The sequence below is a fragment of the Sorex araneus genome, chromosome 3, assembly GCF_027595985.1.
Source record: "Sorex araneus isolate mSorAra2 chromosome 3, mSorAra2.pri, whole genome shotgun sequence".
Lineage (NCBI taxonomy): Eukaryota > Metazoa > Chordata > Mammalia > Eulipotyphla > Soricidae > Sorex > Sorex araneus.
This window is the reverse complement of record NC_073304.1, coordinates 69,154,075-69,174,951: the sequence shown is the minus strand read 5'-3', so window position 1 is coordinate 69,174,951 and position 20,877 is coordinate 69,154,075. Positions and strand designations below refer to the sequence as shown.

The 20,877-nt window shown below is 36.1% G+C and overlaps 2 pseudogenes; one reads left to right on the top strand and one right to left on the bottom strand.

Annotated features, from left to right (window-relative positions):
• LOC101557911 (60S ribosomal protein L8-like) overlaps positions 1 to 20,877 on the top strand; it is a 164,340-nt pseudogene that overhangs the window by 36,984 nt on the left and 106,479 nt on the right.
• LOC129404056 (small nucleolar RNA SNORA53) lies at positions 7,150 to 7,382 on the bottom strand (annotated as a pseudogene).

Here is a 20,877-nt window from a genome sequence, read left to right as displayed (position 1 = left end):
AGACCTAAAATAGCTCCAACACAAAATTAAAGTACAGCCTATAAAAATAAACAGCATATAGAAAGTAGTACCTGGGGAAAGAGGTTAGTAGTGCCTCTGTCACTCCTATAGATGTGTGGTACCTTTGCAACTGCTACGGCAAAACAGGCACCAAATGCTTGTGATCTCCAGATAAGCATTGAGTTATTTCACCTGCGAAACAGATCTGTTCTGAAACAACAGAAAAGGGCAGTTCAGATAGGATGGCATGACGGTGAAACTGCATCTGAAACAAAGAAAAACTGTTTGTGTATCTATTCAGTGACCTTGTTGTAATGTAGTACTGCATATAATCAAATGGCTGAAGTTGGATGGCTTTTCATTTGTTAGGATCTGAATCCTGTCGTTGGCTGAGCTATTAGTAAGCAAAGCTGTACTTCTTTCTTCCTCCTCCAGGGGCAGCAGAGTCCCTGGTAGAAATGCATGGAATTTGTGTAGTGCTTTGGGTAGGATAGGCCATTTTAACAACGGTAACACTTCTAAAAGTGAAGAAGAAATATGGTTTTATTTCCTTGTGGTTTTTTTTCCATTTATCCAAATAGTGATTTATAGTTTTTTCTGTAGACGTTTTTCACTTTCTTTGTCATGTTAGTTCCTGGGTACTTCATTTTGTGGTAGCAATTGTGAATGAGAGCAGAAAAAAAGCATTTGGCATAATTAAAATCATTTTAGTAAAATATGAACAAGTAATTAGCAATATTTTAGAGGGAGTTGATTTATATGTTATTTAAAAAAATAAAATGTGTAGTAATACTAGGTAATGATGGAATACAAAAAACTCCCCTCTTTGTAGTTTGGTTGAAGACAAAAGTTTTTCAGTCTTAATTTTCTAGTTAGCATTTTCTTAGAGGCAAGTAACCTGAATTAAATATTAAAAGATTTGGGATGAAAGGAGAAAAACATATTTTAAGCTATCATGATTTTTTTAAAAGAATCATGAATTCTTTGCAGATTTATATATTAAACAATCCTCAAAGGAAAAGAATCATTCTGTTCATTAATATTAACATAATAAGTACAAGTAAAGATAAGAAGACCTGTTGCTACAATATAAATCAAAGTTCTTTCTATAGGCTATTGAAAAGAAATTGATATGTTAATAGTTTGAGGATTCTAAAATTGTTCTAAATAGGATATTACAAAGAATTCCTCTGAGCCCTTCCAGGAGTGATCCATAAGTCCAGAGTCAAAGCCAGGAGTATTCTTTGTGTACTGCCTCATATGGCCTCTGCCCCAAAATAAATAAACAAATAAATAAATAAATAAAATTGGATTAATGGAATTACATTGACTGATATCAAGGAAATATGAATTAACACAAATTTATACAGTATGAATAAAGACTAATGAACACAAAGAGAATGAACTTACTTCAAAGACATATACTGCTGTAGTCATTTTACTTATGAAAAAGCTGTGACTGGATTGAATACCAAAGAAATATTACTGATAATAATATTCATTTGAGATTTGAGATGGGGGCTGGAGGGGGTGCAGTTAAAAGGGGAAAAAAAGAAACATGATCTGAATCATCACAGAACAAAATATGTTGGGGGCCTGGAGGTCATTCAACAGGCTGAACATATGCTTTGCCTATGGGATGCCCAGATTTTATTCCCAGCACCCTATGGTTCCCCTGCAAGCACTGCTGGAAGTGACCCCACCTCCACCCCCCCGCCCGCACAGATCCAGGAATAGCCCCCAACTCTGCCATGTGTATTGAAAAGTATATGCCTATGAAATTTAAGTATATACATATATCCGTGGGCTGGACCAATAGCACAGTAGGTAGGGCGTTTGCCTTGCACGCAGCCGACCTGGGATTGATTCCTCCATCCCTTTCGGAGAGCCCAGCAAGCTACCAAGAGTATCCCGCCCTCAAGGCACAGCCTGGAAAGCTACCCGTGGCATGTTCAATATGCCAAAAACAGTAACAACAAGTCTCACAATGGAGATTTTACTGGTGCCCGCTCGAGCAAATCGATGAACAATGGGATGACAGTGCTACAGTGCTAATATTCATATTAAAATATACATGTGAGTTTGTTAATAAGTTTCAGTTCTAACCTTCCAGGGCCTAAGAATGTGACTATGTTTGTAGATAGGACCTTTAAAGGGGTAGTTTAAGTTTAAGAAAACTCATTGGATGAAATCTAATCCAATATGACTAATGTCTTCATAAAACCAAATTAGGACAGAGCATACAGAGCAAAGATCACATGAATGAAGATTAAGGGAGATGGTCTCTATCTCCAAACAATGGTGAAAAGTTTGAAATTGAAAACAAGACTGTTTACAACTCAATGTCTGTGAAGAAACACATTTTTGTTGTTTAAATAACACCCAGATACACTCCACTAGTCTACAGCATTTGTTATGGCTACACTACAAAACTAACATACAATCTCCTGAGAATTTAACGGTTAAATAAGATAAAAATATGTGACATAGGGGCCAGAGATATAGTTCTATTGGTTGGAGCGTTTGATTTGCATGCAAGAGCCAGAATTAATCCCTGGCACTGTATGGTCCTTTACACACTGCTGGAAATGTCCCTGAGCACAAATCTGGGAGTAGCTCTTCAGTATTACCAGGTGTGGCCCCCTCAACAAAACAAATATATAGTATCTTTGCAAAGTTCTAATATTTGGATAACAAATTGGAAAACAAATATCATAATGTTACAAAATGGTTAAGTGAGTATTTTAATTTTTTAATTTTATCATTTTTTCTTGATAGAATTCAAATCATGGATAGACCTAAACCTTTGTCTATAAAGAATCAATAATTCTTTTCTGTTTCAACATAAAAATAAACATTTTACTTAGAACTGTTTTGTATTTATAATTATATTCTAAATATGTATATTGCACTAGAAAGATATAGACAATGGCTTTCAAATACCAGTCCATAGATTGGGGCCAGTTCTAGGGACAAAATAAACTTGAAAACCTTTGGGATAAAGAATTCCAATATATACCACACTCATTTTTCCTATTATTAACATTTTATGTCAGTATGAAATTTTACACAATGAAACACTATTGATACATTCTTATCAGTACCTACTTTTAAACACAACTAAAAGTTGATATTTCATAATTTCTGTTTTATTTTTTATAGATATCATATTAGAACTAAAGAGAAATAATTCACTTCAACTCCTAACCTGATCAACAATAAATCAGCAGTTTGTATAGAGAAATTAAATTTTCTATGTAAATGTATTCTAATATGAAGGTCAGGATTATTTTCTTATGCCTGGTAATTAGGATAAAATGGTTAAACTACCTTCTTTCCTTTGAACAGTGAGTGGATGAATTAACTCATTGTGAAACCCCACTACTATGTTTAGAACTCTCTCTTCTCTACTTAATTGTCCAATCTTAGTAGAATTCCTATAATTCTTCCCTTCTTGTAAAAAAGCAGAATCATCTCCATAGGTATCTACAAGAAGCTACTCTCCATGTGTCTCCCCAAGCCATTCACTGGTTTTCCGTCAGCTTCCACATTAAATGTAGAGAGTCAAAATTTCAGGGCTCAACCAAAACTTGGTAACATATTTCTCAACTCTTGAATCATGTAGCAGTTTCTCCAGTTTTATTTACATCAGCCTTCTTTGAACAACTCTCCACCTCCTCATTATCATCACTGTTCATTATGATCACCTCTTCTTGCCCTAATAATAAATAGTAAGTTCACTCTCATTATTAGTAACAGATTAGTGTCAGCAGAATCATTAGGAAGCAGAAGCACAATCTTTTCTCAGTTCATCACAGTTTCAAAGACTCCCCTGAGTTTTCTGAGTTTTCGGTTTCTATGAAGACTTCTTTTTTTCCACCTTTACTTACCCTCTCTCTCTCATTTACTGAAAGGAAAATTTTAAAATTTTCCATTATAATTGTGAATATTTTTGTTAGTCCATTTAAAAAAAATCTCTCCCCAAATTATTTCTCTTTCCCTACCCCTTCCTTTAAAGCAAACTTAGTTCTGGTATCAAGATCCACTGCTGCCTTTATATTTTATCTTTTCATCAGTTTATACTCTTAAACTAGTTCACTTTTCTTTTTTTTTTAATTCTTTTATTGATTCAACATGTGGAAAGTTGCAAAGCTTTCAGGTTAAAGTCTCAGTTATACAATGCTCAAACACCCATCCCTTCACCAGTGCACATATTCCACCACCAAGAATCACAATATACCTCCCCCCTTCCCCCCACCTCCCCAGCCCCCCACCCCGCATGTGTAACTGGTAAATTTCATTTTACTTTCACTTTACTTTGATTACATTCAATATTTAAGCAAAAAAATTCACTATTATTGATTTGGAGTTTCTCCCCCCTAAAGTCGATCTGCTGAAAAGAAAGCATTTGGTAATTTGTTTTCCATTGCTGAGAATGAAGAGATATGAGGTCAGGAGGCCGCATATCTCATATAGCAGCAGCATAGTTTTGGATTTCTGTATTTTAGTATTTTAGTAACTAAGTCCAGAGAAATGTCTGCCAGGTAATTCACTTTTCTACTCGAAGGTAAACTGTCAATTTTTTTTCCCTCTTGATTCACTTATCTTATGTAATTCCTTCAAGCTCCTCCCGCTTGAATGTGAATGTAAAATTTAATCTTTATTTTTTCTGCTGGGCTGGAGCGATGCACAGCGGGTAGGGCACTTGCTTTGTACAAGGCCGATCCAGGTTTGATTCCTCCACCCCTCTCAGAGAGGCCCGGCAAGCTACCGAGAGTATCTAGCCCACACTTGGCAAGCTACTGTGCTGTATTTGTTATGCCAAAAACAGTAACAAGTCTCAAAATGAAGACCTTACTGGTGCCCACTTGAGCAAGTCAATGAGCAACAGGATGACAATAACAGTGACAGTGATATTTTCTGTTCAATAGTATTACATGATATAAATATTCTGTATCTTCCTCATCCAATAATTTATTGGTGATCACTTCTGTTGCTTTCATAGTTCAGCTTTGAAATAAATGATATTAATGGAATTTCTTAATTTTTTTCTTCACATATATTATTTGAACATAGGAACACAATAGATTTTCATATGTTGATTTTGTAACAAGACACTCTGATAAGATATCTGTGTTTGGTATACAAAGTTCTGATAATTTTGTAGGTGATTTTTTATACATGGGTATATATATATTATGCATGTAATAAAAGTTTTATTTCTTTTTTAAAATTACTTTTGCTGATTCCAATATTAAAATAACATTTTGCCTTATTTCTGAGCTTAAAGATAAAACTTCTAGCTTTATGCCATTATTAGTAATGAGTTTGTAGTATATCGATCTTTATTATGTGGGTTATGTTCCTACTATATCCATTTTATGAGTTTTTTAAAATCATAATAATTAATCTTATTAAGTGCTTTTTCTGTGTTTGATTCTACCCTATACTGATATAATCAGGTGAGTATATTAAAGTCTGCTTGTGTGTCTAACATGAACCCTACTTGGCCATGATGTTAATTTTTTTTTAATTTGGTTTGCTAATATTTTCTTTTGTGAAAAATGTTTGGTTTGGAGGCTACAATCAACAGCTCTCAGAGCTTATACCTTACTGCCTCTGCTCTCCAGGATCACTCTTAGTGGTGGTCGGGATATCATACAGAATTTGGGATGAGACCAGGATTGCCTACTTACAAAATGAGTGTGTCTTGCCAGCTGTTCTCTCTCTCTCTCTCTCTCTCTCTCTCTCTCTCTCTCTCTCTCTCTCTCTCTCTCTCTCTCTCTCTTTCTCTCTCTCTCTCTTTCCCGCAATTCACTAATATGTTGTTGAGAAATCTTCCATTTATGCTTACCAGAAATATTTGTTTTTCTTTTTATGTGATAGCTTTACATTATTTTAGTGTCAGGATAATCTATGTCTCAGAAAATGAATGTGTAAGTATTCTTTTGAGTTTTAGACATTTCTTAGAAAAACAGAATTATTTAAGTTTTGGTAAAATTTAATGGTAATGCCATCTAATTCATGACCATTTGGGGGGAGGGTGTTAAATTACCATTTTAATGGCTGTATATTTTTATTAACCAATGCAGCCTTTCTCTTTTTGTTTCAGTATCAGTAAATAACATTTAAAATTATATGTATTTCTGGTATTGTTTTGAAGTTTTTGGTAAAGCAGTTCACAATCTGACAGAGCTATTCCTGGCTCTGTACTCAGGAGTGAGGGTTCTCTGACAGTGATCAGAGATTCGAGCAAGTGCTGCAGAGACTCAAACCAGGGTGACAGGTGCCACAGTCAAATTCAAGTTTCCCACCTCCTGTACTTATCTCTCCTAGTCCCAATATTTATCTTTATATTTATCTATCTATCTATCTATCTATCTATCTATCTATCTATCTATCTGTCATCTATCCCTATATGTATGCATATGTATCAGTATATATACATATATACATATATACACATATCTATATACCAAAATATGTACATATATACCAACACATACCTATATATACACATATGTAATTATATATACATATATACCAATATTATATATATTTCTTCTAATTTATAGAAGTTATTAGAGTTGCTCACAGTTACTTAATAATCTACATTATTACTTTAGTATTTGTTGTACTAAATAGCAATAGTTGTTTTAATAAGTATTTATTAAAATAATGATTCATATTTAATGCATAAGATTTTAAAAATGTATTTCCAAATAAAAAAATAGAATGAGGTGGCCGGAAAGACAGTACAATAGATGAGGCTCTTGCCTTGACAAAGCCAACCTGGGATTCAATCAATGGCATCCCATGTGGTCCCTCAAGCCTGACAAGAGTGATCCCTGAGTGATTACTAAGTGCAGAACCAAGAGTAAGCCCTGAATATGGCTGACTGTAGCCCTGCAAAACAAAAATAAAATTGAGTACAAAACTGAAGATACGACAATTTATAAATATAGTTCAGATTATTCAGTCAAGTGGTTAGTTGACATTTTGTTCCTTGAGGTTTAAAATGCTCATTATTTTTTTATTCATTTTAGAGTTTTTTCTTACAGATAATCCCTCTTATAGAGCCTAGGAAATCATGATACTTATTTTACTCAGCCACAAATTTCTGCAGCAGAAATTTTCATCATTAACTGAAGAGTCTGCCCACCAGTTAAGTCCTGATAGTAAAGAATAACAAAATAATTGCAAGTTATTTTTATCAGAAAATAAGGCAAACATGCAGGTATATTAATCTTACATGTCAATGACTCAAGTTATCTCTGATTTTCAACAAAACTAGAGGTTGTATGTTTTATTCACTGGAATTACAGAGAGCAAAAATTAAATAAAATTCAGTTTAAGATTAATATCCACATTTTTAAAATTTTATTTTAATTTTCATAATTTTTACACACTGTTCCCAGATTTACATACTCCTGGGACAAGACTTCTCCACCCAATTGCTAGCCCCAGCAGTTGAAGACCTCCGGAACCTAGCCATGCTCAAGGCCACTCTCCACACATTCAGATGAGCTCACGCATGAAGGAACCAGCAGAGGACCCCAGGTATGTGGGACCTGGGGCCAAGATCTCCAAGGCTGCTAGGATTAAGATGGGGCCTCTTTCACCAAAATCCCTACTTTCCAATAGCTAGGCAGTCACACCCACAAACTGCCCCTGTGCTGTGAAATACCATCAACAGCCAACATCCAAAGACTATAAAACCAAGCTCCCGGAAGCACTAGACCTCTCATCTGATAGCTTAGTTCTACCTCTTGGAAAACGTTACTGCCCACATGGGGAGAGCCTGGCAAGCTCCCCGTGGCGTATTCATAGGCCAAATACAGTAACAATGATGGGTCTCATTTCCCTGACCCTGAAAAGCCTCTAATGCGGCACCATTTGGAAGGACGAGTAAAGAGAGGCTGCAAAAATCTCAGGGCTAGGATGAATACAGTTATTGGGCCCGCTCGAGCAAATTGATGATCAATGGGATGACAGTATTACAGTGAAATGTTACTTTTTTATAATTATTTCTTTTGCTTTTGGGGACACACCCGACTATGTACAGGGATTACTCCTGGTTCTGCACTCAGGAATTACTCCTGGCAGTGCTTGGGGAGAGCATATAGGATGCTGAGAATAGAACCCTGGTTGGCTGTGTGCAAGGTAAATTCCCTAATCGCTGTGCTCTCACTCCAGCCCCGATTTTTTTCTTTTATTTTTTATTTTAACAATTGCAATAGCTTATGGCATTAAATTATTTGTGATTTTCTTGTTTCTTTATGAAGGCATGCAATTTTCACTACAGGCAAAAATATATGTTTTCATTTTTTTGTTTCCAGGTATGTTTTTTCTACCTTGATTTCCTCATTGACTAGTAAATACTAAGAAGCATATTGTCTGGTATCTACATTTGTGGTTTTATCATTTTACCTTTGTGACTGAGTCCTAATTTTGTGATCAGAAAAAAATATGTGATATAATATGAATTTCCCTAGGTTCATTGGTACATGTTTTTGTTGAAGCATACTTTTTCCTATTCTTGAAAAAAATATGCAGACATCAAGAAAATGTAAATTCCATTGGGATGAAGTCTTCTATATTTCTGTTAAGACCACTTGTTCAAATTCATTTTTTGTTTCTTTGTTCTATGTTTAGTTATATCCATCTATGGTAACAAGAGGGTTCAATAGTGGAATTGAATATTCTAAGAATTCAATCATGATTTATACATTCTCAAGCTTCATTGCATGGATTTTATATTAAACTACATATGATCATTTGTAATTAATCATCATCATCATCATCATCATCATCATCATCATCATCATCCCTTTGATCATTGAATTTCTCGAGCAGTTTCAGTAACGTCTCCATTCATCATAGCCCTTAGATTTTAGAAGCCTCTCTTTACAGGTCCTTTCCAATGGTGCAACATTGGGGGCTCTTTCATGGTCAGGGGAATGAGATCCATCATTGTTACTGGTTTTGGCATATGAATACGCCATGGGGAGTTTGCGAGGCTCTCCCATCTGGGCAGAAAACTCTTGGTAGCTAGCTGGGTTCTCCAAGAGGGAGAACTAGTCTAAAAGATGTCCAAGAGCTTGCTTTTATAGTCTCTGGATGTTGGCTGTTGGTGGGATTACACAGTGCCGAGGGCAGTCCCTGGGTGTGACCACCTAGCTACTAGAAAATGGGGAATCTGGACTGAAGAGGCCCAGTCCCGATCCAAGCAGGCTTGGAGGTCTTAGCCCCAGGTCCCACACACCTGGACTCCTCTGCCAGTTCCTTCATGTATGAGGCTTGTCCGAACGTGTGGAGATGGGCCTTGAGCATGGCTGTGGCTAGGCTCTGGAGGTCTTCAGCTTCGGGAGCTCTCCTGGGGGCGGGGAGGGAAACTGAGGCCCACTCCCTCTGAGGGGCCCTGGGGAAGATAGCTAGGTGCAGGGGCAAGAGACTCTCTGGGCTGGATCTATAGCACAGTGGGCAAGGCCTTGCACACGGCTGACCCGGGCCCTCTTGGAGAGCCTAGCAAGCTACGGAGAGTATTTCTCCTGCATTGCAGAGCCTGGCAAGCTCCCCGTATTATGGCATATTCGATATGCCGAAAACAGTAACAAGTCTCACAATAGAAGTGTTACTGGTGCCCACTCAAGCAAATCAATGAGCAACAGAATGACAGTGATACAGTGGGTTTTGAAACACTATTGTAATTAATAGGTGATGTTTTTATATCCCTTTCATCTCTGATTCAGTTTTCTTCCTTGCTTTTGAATGAGTGTAACTAAGATTTATCATTTTTATTCTTTAAAAAAACTAGCTCCTACTTTTATTGACCCTATGTATTGTTATTTTTTTACTATGCTATTGATTTCTGATCTAATTTTTATTATCTCCTGTCTTCTACTTACTCTTGTGTTCATTTGTTCCTTTTCTTGGTTCTCAAGCTGTGAGGTTAGGTTACTGATATTAGTCAAAACAGGAAGACACCCTAGTAAATGGAAAAAGTAATTACACACAATATCAGAAGGTCAATATCCAAGATTTATTAGGACTTACAAAACCTGACAATAAAAGACATTGATAACCTCATTCAAAAATGTGAAAATAAGGGGCTGGAGTAATAGCACAGCGGGTAGGGCGCTTGCCTTGCATGCGGCAGACCCAGGTTCGATTCCCAGCATCCTGTATGTTCCTCTGAGCACCGCCTGGGGTAATTCCTGAGTGCAGAACCAGGAAAAACCCCTGCGCATCACCAGGTGTGACCCAAAAAGCAAAAAAAAAAAAAAAAAAAAGTGAAAATAAGATAAATGAATATTTACCTAAAGAAGATATATGTATGTTTAGTAGACATATGAAAAGTGTTCTCATTATTAATTAGGGAAATAAAAATCAAAACAATGAAATATGACCTCACTCCAGTGAGAGAATGGCATATATATATGCCATTATATATATATATATATATATATATATATATATATATAACCTGGAAACAACTAATTAGGCTAGAATGTTGTAAGAGGCACCTTCACCTCCAGCTACTATTGGTGGGAATGCTATCTTGTTTAATCTCTGTGGAAAGCAATATGGATATTTCTAAAAAATATTATGAATAAATCTCTCACACAGCCTACTGATAACATTTCCTTTCATTTATCCCCCAACACAAAACATTAACTTGAAAAGGATATATCCACACTAATGTTCATTGCAGCACTTACTCAATTGCTCATCTATAGATAAATATATCGCAACTTCTTGACTAATATACCTATACACAGAAACATATTCATACATTATTAATACTATGTAGATGTAAAAAAAAATAAATTATGCAGTTTAGTGCTCTGTGGAGGAATCTAGATGTTATTATACAGAGTGATGTCAGTCAAAAGGAGAGGGATAAGTGAGACCTATTGCTCTCCTATGCAGAATATAAATATACATTGTATGCAGTTATCAATAGCCAAAGGTAACAGAAATTAAGAATTTGTCCACAAAGCTTAATTTAGTTTGGGGGGGAAATAGAAAGAGTTGGGTGGGAGGGGCTTTGGGACACTGGTAGAGGGTAAGGGTACTCTGGCAGAAGTGTGGTATTAGAACAATGTATGTATGAAGGTATCACTAACAATATTGATTGATCATGGGACCTCAATAAAATAGGGGAAAATAAAAATTTCTACTTTTGTTCTATTACTGAGTACAAGGTCAGAAGTAGTCTCTCTGAGCACTGCTGGGTGTGCTCTCTCTCCCCCCAATAAATCTATTCTATAAAAGTTCTTACCTTTATTTTGTACTGTTTCAGGTGAAAATTATGTGAGACTAGAGAGTCAGGAGTCCTTTACTGTGAACCTGCGCAACTCCTGAGAGGATCCTTGAATTATTGTATGCAAAATTAGCTTACAAAACTCCAGTTGCTTATGAAATTATAGTTATTAATTGAATAACTATTTTTCATTGCTATGTTTCTTTGAGGGTCAAAACCCAGCAGTGATCAGGCCTTACTTCTGGCCCTGTGTCAGGGATCACTTCTGTGATCACTTAGGGGTGCCAGGTATCGAACCCTGATTGGTTATGTGCATAGGAAGTGTCCTATCTGCTGTACTGTATCTCTGGCCTCTGCTTGACTGCGTGTAAGGCAGCTATTCTGATGTACTCTCTCTGGCCCTACACACAGCGGTAGGGCATTTGCCTTTCATGTGACCGACCCGAGTTCGGTTCCTTAGACCCTCTCGGAGAGCCTGGCAAGCTACTGAGAGTATCCAGCCCATGAGGCAGAGCCTGGCAAGCTACCCGTGAGTATTGGATATGCCAAAAACAGTAACAATAAGTCTCACAATGAGAAACGTTACTGGAGCCCGCTCGAACCAATCGATGAGCAGCGAGATGACAGTGACAGTGACAGATTTTTATTACTCTTGTTTTTCTTTGCTGAAATTTTGTTAATACTTATTTACCATTTCCCAGAGCCCTTCCCCATTCTTATTTTAATCTAACATTAAATTGTGAATAATTTTGCATATAAAAATCTCTTAGGCTATTTCATTTTCCAATAAAATCATCTTAAAAGAGGTGCCTAGTATCTTTCTTTTAAAGGAAGAAAGCTGTCAGTATTTCTCTGTCATTTATCAACTTTAAGGAGGTAGTTTAGATCCTCGTATCCTGTTTCTATGTCTCACAATGGTTTCTTGGTGGTTTCTGTGTAGACTGTTCTTGGTCCATGCTAATCTTTTGCTGGTTCAGTCCCCTGGTGTCCTTCACTATTCTGTCCCCCAACCTCTGTGTTCTCAGATGACCCATGTCCTCTCCTTTCCTGGTCTGAGATGCTTTGTGTCCTCCACTCTCCTCCTACTTTGAGTCTGTCACATGGCATTTCTATCAAGGCCCTTAACCCCACTGCTCTTTGTCCCTTTGTTTTCTGGTCACACAGAGGTGAGTGAGAACTGCTGCTTTTCTTGCTAGCCAGAGGACAACTGAGAGGTCAAAGAGAGGCTGACATCATCCAGAAGTGAATTTAGAATCAAAGAGGAAGTTATCTGACTTGTGGTCCCTTTCAAAGTATTACCATCTCTGTCCGTTAGCTATTTCCATTTTCTGACTGGTTACTCCTCGTGTAGGCAAAATTGAAAATGACCAATTAAATTAGCTGGTGTAGCTCTGCAAGAGCTTACTGGTTTTATATGTCAAATTATGTACATATTCATTTTTATCCCTCAGGCAAATACTGTACTCCCAGAGTTAATCATTTTGAATCCAATTACAGAACCAAAACTCGCATCCTTGTTTATCACACTGTACTTGTTTTAGACACTTCAAGGGGTTCTCTTGTGATACTTTCTACCACTGATGCTTTTGTGCTCAGCCTGTTAAGGAGAAGAATGAACAGAAAAGTTAATTTTTCAAGAAAGCTGCAGAAATGTGGAAAGTGGAAGGAATGTTGGTTGGCAAAGTTAATGATGATAGCCAAATGAGTATTGGTTGCCGTTTTGACAAATGTAGTAGCTCTGGCATCAAATCATCTGTGCGTTTGCCAGGTGTACCAGCAACTGGTATTAACACTATCCAAAACAGTTGGATGATTGGAGCTAAAATTATGAATAAAACACTACTTTTTTCTCATCATAATTGTCTGAACAAGTATTATGCGGTCACTGTATGCCATTTTTAATGAGAACATTGACATTTATAAGCAACACAATTTCTTTTCATAAAGACCTTTGTCTTAGACCTCTTTGAATGTAGCAGATCTAAGAATTTGATTTATACTCCGTAATCTTTGTAAAAGTCCTGTCACAGATGAATAAGCTCAAGCCATCAAGAATTGTACCATTTAAAAGAGATTTGAAGAAATCTTCTCTACATTTTTAGAAATTGTGAAAAGAGCTAAGTTTAACTGTCTACTTTGTCTAAAATTCATTTTTTTCTGATGCTATTGTAATGTAAATTTATAAGCAATGAGTATGCTAACTTAAAAAAATAAGTATATTTGGTAGATTTTTCTCATAAAACCCTTGGCTTCAAAGTTTGTACATTTTAAATGAATTTCTGATCATAATTTTACCAATAGAGCATCTATATAGAAATAAAGTTAATATAAATAAAATGAGCATAACTATAAAGTATTCTCCCCTTTTTGCTATTTTCTCTTCTTTTTAACAGATACTGTAGGAAATAAATGTTAATTTTCCATTTTGTATATTCATATTTGATGATACCATATTTGGTTACCAATTAGTGACTACTGCATAGTCCTAGAATTCACAGAGCACCTGAATGTGTTCTAAAATATTTGGTATAACGCTTTATGCCAATAAATCCTGGTTAACTCATAGCTAAAACTCAATAATATTTATGATATTTACTTTATAATTTAGAAATAAATTCATAGAATAATGAAAATAACATATTATTTAATAGTTATAAATATAATGCATTTACAAATATCTGTTATGTTTATATAGCCATATTATAAATAATATTTGTTATTTAATATTATTTAGTAATTCTTAGCTGGACTGAAGTGATAGCACAGCGGGTAGCTCGTTTGCCTTGCACATGGCCAACCTGGGTTCAATTCCTCCCTCCCTTTCGGAGAACCCAGCAAGCTACCCAGAGTATCCTGCCCGCAAGGCAGAGCCTGGCAAGCTATCCATGGCGTATTCAATATGCCAAAAAACAGTAACAACAAGTCTCACATGTTGTCTCACATGTTGTCTCAAGTCTCACATGCATCTCACTGGTGCCCCCGCTCAAGCAAATTGATGAGCCATGGGACAACAACAGTGCAATTCTTACCTAAAATTATATATCATATATGAATATATTAATTGTTTTAATCTTTTTAGGACTCTATAACTGACAAAACAATTTTACCAAGTAGGTAATAAGTTAAGATATAAAATTATGAGTTAGAAATTCAACTTACTTCTGTTGATATTTTGTTGCATTCATCTATAATGCTATCTCTTTATAAAACCTGAATAAATAGAAATTATTCTGATTTTTCTACATCGTATATGATAACAATAGATAATTAAGTTTTCATTCTAGCCTTTTTTCCCCCTCAGAATAGCTTCATAAAGGCCAGCAACATTTAGGTTCATTATACCAATGACAGATTAAATTCACAGAAACAGTGAGGTGTTTTCACACACATGAATTCAGCACATGTCTCTCGGTTGGTCTTTGTTCTTTTCAAATATTGGCCATGAAGCAGATATTTTCACTATTATTCTAACCATTTGCTGCATTTCACTTCCACTTAACAGACAGACACAGAATTTTCTTTCTTTCTAACAAAAGCTAGATAGGAAGTGGTCTTCAGGGCAGGTGACAGTTGACAGCTTCTGAAAACAGGCACCGTGTTCCTGTAGCTGCTGACAATACTTAAAGCTGCAGCCCCATAGACATGCACCCATAGACATGCACTAGCTCTGTGTGTGTGTATGTGTGTGTGTGTGTGTGTGTGTGTGTGTGTGTGTGTGTGTGTGTGGTGGCGAGGGGGTGGAGGAGGGCAGTGAGCAGTGAGAAAAGGGAACCTAGCCTATTGGAATTCAAAGGACCCAAGTCACCTGCATAATGCTCACCTAAACTGACCTGGAAAGATATTATAGACTGCCATAGCCTTCAAATACAGGTTATTGTTTACCTTTTCTAAAAGGTTCACTATGACACTGACAAGAGAAAATATATGTTATCTATATTGATGTCTCTTTTCTATTCCTATAGAGGTAAAAGAAGAGGCAGAGACCAACATGAAAGAGAGAGAAATAAGAAAAATCCTTTATGGCTTGAGCACAAATTAGGTTTATATTTTAAATTAAAGATATAAAGAGTATTATGTAAAATAATGGGAAACATGAAGTTATGTTTTATAGTTCAGACAATCTTCATAGGTGGTTATCAAATTTAAGGAAGCATTACAGGAAAAACTACAAAAGTATGTACAATTTGACTTTTCTAAGAAGGGAAGAATTTGAATGATTTCTTTGTTCCTCTGCTTTAAGGAACTGCTTCAGGATTTTCCTTGACCTGAGCCTTGGTGAGTTACTGCTTGGGACAGAGAAGATCTACAAGCTTCCAAAGACATAATGACTCAAATGTGGCCTTCTAGGATCCATGAAATATGCCCTGGAAATTTCATTACATGACAGAGTATCATGTCTCAGGCAGAGATACTCTTAGAAAATCATAGTTACTTGGAAAACTTCTGGGTCATCCCTAGTCATCTTTAACAGAGGGTTAATCTCTCATCTCAGAGTGTAACAAGAGTCATTATAATGTGCCTTTATAATGACCTTGATAACCGCCTGTACCAGTCAGATAGTCCAGGTGTATATGAAAGTACAAATGAATTCAAACTCTTCGTGGCCTGTATCAATGTAGAAATACTTCTCATAGAATATTGTTTGCCTCTGAATTTTCTCTCTACTGGAACCTAGGCTGATATAGCAGTGTCTGAAACATTGTTGGTTGCTTTGACAGAAGGAAACGAAGATTGATCAAAAAATGATGTTTTTCTGAATGCTTTTCTCAGAAATGATCTGCCAATTTTCACATGAAAAAGTGCTCTGCATCACTAATCATCAGAGAGATGCAGATCAAAACAACTTTGAGATACCACCTCACACCACAGAGACTAGCACACATCCAAAAGAACAAAAGCAACCGCTGTTGGAGAGGATGTGGGGAGAAAGGGACCCTTCTTCACTGCTGGTGGGAATGCCGACTGGTTCAGCCCTTCTGGAAAACAATTTGGACGACTCTCAAAAAATTAGATATTGAATTCCCATTTGACCCAGCAATACCACTGCTGGGAATATATCCCAGAGAGGCAAAAAAGTACAATCGAAACAACATCTGCACATGTATGTTCATCGCAGCACTGTTTACAATAGCCAGAATCTGGAAAAAACCCGAATGCCCTAGAACGGATGACTGGTTGAGGAAACTTTGGTACATCTATACAATGGAATACTATGCAGCTGTTAGAAAAAAGGAGGTCAAGAATTTTGTAGTCAAGTGGATGGGCACGAAAAGTTTCATGCTGAGTGAAATGAGTCAGAAAGAGAGAGACAGACATAGAAAGATTGCACTCATCTATGGTATATAGAATAACAGAGTGGGAGACTAACACCCAAGAACTGTAGAAATAAGTACCAGGAGGTTGACTCCATGGCTTCGAGGCTGGCCTCACGTTCCGGGGAAAGGTCAACTCAGAGAAGCGATCACCAACTACATTGTAGTCGAAGGCCATGTGGGGGAAGGGAGTTGCGGGCTGAATGAGGGCTAGAGACTGAGCACAGCGGCCACTCAACACCTTTATTGCAAACCACAACAGCTAATTAGAGAGAGAAAACAGAAGGGAATGCCTTGCCACAGTGGCAGGGTGGGGTGGGGGGGAGATGGGATTGGGGAGGGTGGGAGGGACACTGGGTTTACGGGTGGTGGAGAATGGGCACTGGTGAAGGGATGGGTTCCAAACTTTGTATGAGGGAAGTATAAGCACAAAAGTGTATAAATCTGTAACTGTACCCTCACGGTGATTCTCTAATTAAAAATAAATAAATTTAAAAAAAATGAATATATTCTACCTTGGAAATAAAATTGAAGACTTAATGTAAAAAAAAAAAAAAAAGAAATGATCTGCCAATTTTGTTTAGATCTGACTAACCAGAAAAAAAATTCTCAGGAAGCTCCAGTTGAGATGTTCTAAAATGACATTAAAAAGCTTTATTCTGGGGCTGGAGTGATAGCACAGTGGATAGGGCGTTTGCCTTGGATGCGGCCAACCCGAGTTTGAATCCCAGCATCCCATATGGTCCCCCCAGCACTGCCAGTGCAGAGCCAGGAGTAACTCCTGAGCATCACCGAGTGTGACCAAAAAAGAAAAAAAAAAGCTTTATTCTTTTTTTTTTCTAAAGTGTTTCTAATCTAGTAATATTCCAGGCACCTAAGAGAGGCAAATGCAACTTATTTTCAGAGGCTGAACACTTATTTTAGGTCAAAAAAGGCCAATGCCTAAAAATAATTTTTCAAAAGAAATGGACACTTCATAGACTACATCCCCACCGACATCCCCACCTCTCTTAGGAATATTTTTCTCCTTTGTGGCAGACTTAAAAACCTTTATAAATTCTCCTCTCGTGTGCTAGATTTTATTCTACAGATTAGTACTAAAGCTCTTAGCAAACTAAGAAAAAAACACATTATGTGACATTTAAAAAATGGTTTCTTCGGGGCTTGAGTGATAGTACGGCAGATAGGGCGTTGGCCCTGCACGCGGCCGACCTGGGTTCAATTTCCAGCATCTCATATGGTCCCCCAAGCACCGCCAGGAGTGATTCCTGAGCGCATGAGCCAGGAGTATCCACTGAGCATTGCTGGGTGTGACCCAAAAAGCAAAAATAAAAATAAATTAAAAATAAAAATAAATAAATAATGGTATTTTCAGAATCTTTAAACAAAATTTTTTATATACGTTGGTTCACTGAATGCTTTCTTTCAGAGACCAGGCATAGATCAAAAGTACACCATTAAACATCATATTAGTGGTGGTAGTAAGGCCACTAAACAGAGAAAAAGGAAAAAGGAAATGGATTCAGAAAACTGAAAATATCTTCTGTTATTTTTAAAGAATACAAGTAAGTTTCCAGGGATTGCAATTTACATTTGAACAGAAATTTATTTACTTAAGGAATATACAGAAAAATTAATTTGAAACAGAAAATTTGTTAACTTAAAATAATGTTGTAATTAAAAATGCAGAAATTTAATGTTATATGTGGTATTAAACTATACTACTAATTCAATTGATATATTTTATAGCATTAAAATAAACAAAAATACAAATGTTTTCTTAAAACATCAACCTCATAAACTGCATTTAAATTAATAAGTTTCACATGAGAAAAACTAAATACAGGAAAACTGTAAAAAGTATAGACTAAAATAATTATTTTATTAGTAAAACTATATATAGCTATTTCTCCCAAAAATTTCTATGGAGCATATTACCATCAACAAAAATTCTTTAGACTTAATTTTATAGACTTAACATGCTGATTCAAAAATTTATCTTACATATTTATAGACCAAGAATTGCCAAAGACACTTTCTTGAAAAAAAAAGGTGGTGGAATTTATCCAAATAGATGTAAAAAATTAATTATAAATTATAGTAACTAAAACTGCATGTTATTCATGTGGAGACAGTAGATTGATCAGTGGACATGAAAAGATCCAGACAAATATTCATAATAGCTTGATACATATATCACTTTGATAGGCTACTATAATGAGAAATTAGACACAAAAATTATTCTTGACACTAAAGTTTTAATCAAGATGTCACAAACTTGACTCCTTTGAGTCTTTACAGCAATATTTGGTATTTCTTATCTTTCTCGTATATGGAACCACTCTAGTATTTGGCCTCATGTAACACAATGATATATGCTCTTTGTCTTCAAACCATCATCTCATGAAGACAATTCCAGTGTCATTTTAACATATGTATATATACATATACCCCATTCTATGTCCATATGACCTTACCCTAATTATCTAAAGAAGGTATAAAATATTGTAACTGATTATTTTAACATGAATATTTGGAGACATAACTCAACACATAAAAACATAGTTAAAAATTTACTTAACATATTCAATATCTTTTATAAACAAGGGCTAGTTTGAAAATCTACTTTTTGCCCTTAATTTTTAAAAGTGAACATTTTCAGCAGCCTGGCTCTGTATTCCCTAGCTGTGTTCACTTGCATCCTATTAACAGAAATCAGAAAGAAATAATATGTGTCTTAAACAACAAAAGTGGTGATTAAAAAATTGTTTACTGACTTACCACAGATAATGAGGTCAAAGAGAAAAAGTTAAAACACTGTTATACTACCATTATAATAATTTGCTTTGACTTTCCATCTGGGAAAGTAGTTTGTTGTTCTGCATGATATTGGAATTTTACAGACAAGATAAGTAACTGAATGAATTACTTTATTTTAAATAGAACATTTAAATAGGTTATTTTAAATAGAACAGTTTGAATCTTTTATATGATTGCCCAATTTGATTATTTTTAGATGTCATTTTTTAGTGCAATATTCAAATAAACATTTACTAAAAGTAAATGCCCCTTTTTGATGAAAGCATATAGTCAGAAAAACCAAAAGTATATGGAAGGTAAAATTTTCAAATATCTATAAAAATTATAGATATTTCATCTAGCTTCAAATATTCTTGAAAAAATTGAATATCTGTCCATACCTCTACTGTACCCCAACTACAATAAATTTTGATATTTTCTCACCATTTCATCTTCTCTTATCCCTTCACATGTTACTTTCTACCTTATCTTTTTATTAAACTCAATTTCTTTTTTTTTTAATTTATTTTATTGAATCACCAAGTGGGAAGTTACAAAGTTCTCAGGCTTATATCTCAGTTATACAATGCTCAAACACCCATCCCTTCACCAGTGCTCATATTCCACCACCAATAAAAACAAAAACAAACAAAAACAAAAACAAAACAAAACAAAAAAAAGTATACATCCCACCCCTCACCCCCCAACCCCCCTCCCCCGTGCGTGACTGATAATTTCACTTCCTTTTCACTTTACCTTGATTACATTCCAGATTTCAACACACAACTCACTATTGTTGTTGGAGTTTCAAAACAGACTCACTATTTTTGTTGGAATTTATCCCCCAAGAATACAGCTCTATTGACAAGGAAATATTTGATAATAAGTTTTCCACTGATGAGAATGAAGAGATAAAATTTACAATTTTATCTTTTACAATTTCTGTATTATAGTAATTTCGACCCGGGTGGCCATGCCTTTGCACAGCCGCGTGGTTATGGAACGAGCAGGAACCAGAGACAGCTTTAGGATTTGGGGTTCCAGCAAGTGCTTGCAACCATGTATGAAGACTGTGAACTAAGCTTTTGCCCCACGCCGGCTAACGGAGGAAATATCCTTCCCTCTTGGTCTCTCTCCCCTCCGGGAGAAGGCGTGGTGTCCAACATTTTGTGGGTCCTTTGAGCAGGTATGAACTTTTGGTGCGGAAAAAAAAAACTGTGCTTTGAACTTGAAACAGCCTCGGGATACTGGGGCAGTCTCAGCCCGGGCCGGAGCTCGGGCTCTGGCCGAGTTTCGACCCGGGTGGCAATGCCTTTGCACAGCCGGTGGATGTGGAACGAGCAGGAACCAGAGACAGCTTTAGGATTTGGGGTTCCAGCAAGTGCTTAAACTCAATTTCATTGCATTTTTCTATTTGTATCAACATAATTATAATGACTTTTCTTAGACCATTGTAAATTAAATACATCCATAAACTGAATTTGTATTTTTACATACAGG